Genomic DNA, 3,701 nt, shown 5'->3' on the forward strand with positions numbered 1-3,701 from the left:
TATGACATAGGGTACACCTAGAGATGTGATTCCTGTGACTTAGGCCACGTAGCTGTATAACTGCAGTATGAGATAATCTAAGGAACCATGCCTCTCACTAATAGTCTCATGAGATTTGGACTGTGGATAGGTTTAAAATATCTGTACTGTGCTGCTTACTCTTGCTGAAGAGAAAGGTGTATCTGTGGACCTTCAGTGTACGAATTTTCCTGGTTCTGATTCATCCATTCTGTGGATCTTTGCTTTCCATACCTCTTCTGCTGCTCCTTGAATGTTCCCACACCAGTCCTCAGAGGGGGCAAATCTGACATAAGGAAGCAAAGCCCTGATTCTAATAAGAAGGCCACATCCAGAAAGAATGGCCAAGGTTTATTAAAACTGGTGCACAAAGAATTTTGTGCAACTGTGCATAGTAACTAATAAGCCTCTTCAATTAAGCTTTGCGTTTTTAGGCCCAATTTCTACAGTTAAGGTCCTCTTTAAATACAGCTCAGATAATAGCCTAGTCTCTGGTAGCCATTTTGAGGAATGCAATGTTTTGTTTGGATACTGGTTTTCCACAGAATCATGTACATGTAGTATAGAAATCTGCAATACCAACCCAAAGTAACAGGGATGAAAGAACATTGAACATTTATATTTCAGGTATTGTTAAAGATGGTCCAGTTTATGTTAGTGGTGAATCATATTTAAACGTTTCAAACACAGTGACCCGATATATTACAAATGGCGCAATTCAATTTTAGCTGTACTTACTTTCAAGTACAGTTATCTTTTAAATGTCTTCTCAAGTCCTATATGTCCCTGCTTTTGTAATATATCCATTGTGCACTCCAGTTCAGACTACTTTCCTCAAATTTGCATCACATTCATTGCTATGGAATGCTCCTGCAACAATGAAACACTAGTTTGAGGGAATATTGTGGTATGCATGCATAAAATAAAGAGAACCTGGCCTTTCAAAAAAGTGGGTGGCCAAGGTAGTGTCTAAGAAGAGCCAGGACAGGTTAGTAAAAGACCTGACTAGCATGTTGGGGAAAAAGGGGACTTTTAAAAGATAATTGTGCTAAAAGTCTACTTGTACTTGAAGCATCGTGGCTGGAAATAGAAGAAAAGAACATAGTGATCTAAAAAAATATTGATATTTGAAACATCATGGATGTACATACGATAAATAAAGATAAATAGATTTTTGATCAACTTAAATCTGTTTTGATCTTATCCACCTTCTGTGGTGTTGCCCAATATAGATATACCTTTAGACACCAAGCCTTGTATCCTAGCTATCCTTGATGGGGGGGTACAAGATGTGTATATTAGAGAGGCAGCCATTGGAGCCCTATTCCAAGCATGTAGGCTTATTTTAGTGCACTGGATTGCTCTGAATAGCCCTACGCTTCAGATGTTTGTTGATAACACGGGTACCACACTTAGGTATGAAAAATTGATATACCAACACAGATGTAACCCATATAAATTTAAAAAGGTCTAGTGAAGCTGGTTGGTGATACCAGGCCTAGCTCCCGTGGACCTTATATTGGATAGACTCTTAATGTGATGACTGGTACTCACATCCTTAGCAATAAGAATTTCTGGCTTTCCAGAAGAGGGTGGAAAAGAAATGTTAGTAAGTGCTAACTGGATATACCCTGGTTCTCTGAGACACACCAAAAGTGACGTGATTCTGTGCTAATTGAACTATCTATATGCAACTGTGAAACTATTTCTGTGTCTACTTTCTGACGTTCAGTGACTCTTTGTATGGACTCTCTGAAACCTGTTTGTTTCTGTATGGTTTTTTTCTGATTTAAAAAATAAAAAAAAATCTGTTTGAACTGTTGATCAAGCTCAAAATGGTTTTTATTTTGAAATATTTTACCAATACCTTTAAATGTCTGATGATCAAACTAATATAAATAAATATGCAGATGCATTTCGTCAACTCAAGGATCAAGAAGATGAAGTATAGAAATAACTATTTACATTAGAAAATTTATTTTTTTTCTATTAGTTTAGCATTTTGGCTGAGAAAATGGTTCTAATCTAGGCAAAAGCAAGCTTTTTAATTAGCCCATTAAGTGAGTCTTGGATGCAGCTGCTCGGCCATGAAAACCTATTCCATGAAGCTCTCTACACACAGTTGTTGTGCTAATGTGAAGGTCACACGAAGTTTGGAGGTATTTAGCTATTGACTCTGCAGACAGTTAGTGACTTTTGCGCACTGTGCACCTCAGCACGCACTGACCGTGCTCTGTCATTTTACGTGGCCTACCACATTATGGCTGAGTTGCTGTTGTTCCTAGTTGCTTCCACTGTGTTATAATACCACTAATAGTTGATCGTGGCATATTTAATAGCAAGGAAATTTCATGGATGGACTTATTGCACAGGTAGCAACCTATCACGGTGTCATGCTTGAACTCACTGAGCTCCTGAGAGTGACCCATTCTTTCACAAATGTTTGTAGAAGCAGTGTCTGCATGCCTAGGTGCTTCATTTTATACACCTGTGGCCATGTAGGTGATTGGAACACCTGAATATAATGATTTGGAGGGCAGGCCCAATACTTTTGGCATTATAGTGTATGTGACTTTTGATTTCCAGTAACATCTTTCCTTTTTATATGTACAGTGACAAGGCTTTTGCACATAGACAGAACTTCAGTTATGAACAAGGCCAGGTTTCTTCATAGCTAACATATGGTACATAGGCTGCTCATGGACCATCTGAAAATATTTAATTGTATCGGTCCTTGCCTGAAACAATAATGAGCACATTTTTACTTTATGGTATATATATATAGTTGAAGATCTATTCCCTTTGAAAAGATTGAAATTGGGCACTGTTTGAAAATGCCTCTTTTTTAAAAATGGTTTCTATATAAAACAAGATAGCTATTCCAGTGATCTCCAATTGCTTCCGGATCCTGTACCAGAAGCTACCCTGGTGTATTCTGAACACAAGAGACCTGCCGATTATCACGGGTGCCATTTATAGAATGCTTTGCATTTCTTGATGAATGCAAAGTGTTCTCTAACTGGACGAGGTGGGGAGATCGGGACAGAGACATCACATATTATTTCATGCCATTTTCAACATTCTTAAAACTGCAGTTTCATTAACCTCCCTGGCGGTATGATTATTTCAGATTTTTGGTGCTGAAAGCGGTACCATTATTTTGCATGGAAATTTGGCGTTTTATATGGTAGGCCTGTAATTCTTAGGAATAACTCACTGAAATCTGTCCGAACAAGAGTCTGGTAAACATCCCAGGTAGGATAAAACTTAAAACACGAAATTATAAATTATAATTTAATAAATAATCATAAAAAATAATAATATAATAATAATAAATTTAATTCAATAATATAATCAAACCAAAAACACTGAAATTTAAAATATAGCACCAAGTTCGCACATCACTGAGCAAAGTCGCAAAATCGTTTTCAGTGTCTGATGACGAATTTCCCCCCGAATCATTATCACTAAATTCTGCAAGTAGTTCTAATTTACTATCGCTGTTCTCTAGCTGGTCTAAAACTGCTTTTGACCTAAAGGGACGCTTTTTGGATGCCATGTACATTTCTCAGTTTCCAGGCAGAAAGAACAGTAAAAATGAAGGCAGGGCACAGGACAAAGCACTCAGGACAAAAAGTATGTGAAATGGTTTGGTATAGTAATGTTTTACTATGTGATTTTAG

This window comes from Staurois parvus, unplaced genomic scaffold (assembly GCF_062004578.1).
Source record: "Staurois parvus isolate SC_StPar_1 unplaced genomic scaffold, SC_StPar_1.0 ptg000583l, whole genome shotgun sequence".
Lineage (NCBI taxonomy): Eukaryota > Metazoa > Chordata > Amphibia > Anura > Ranidae > Staurois > Staurois parvus.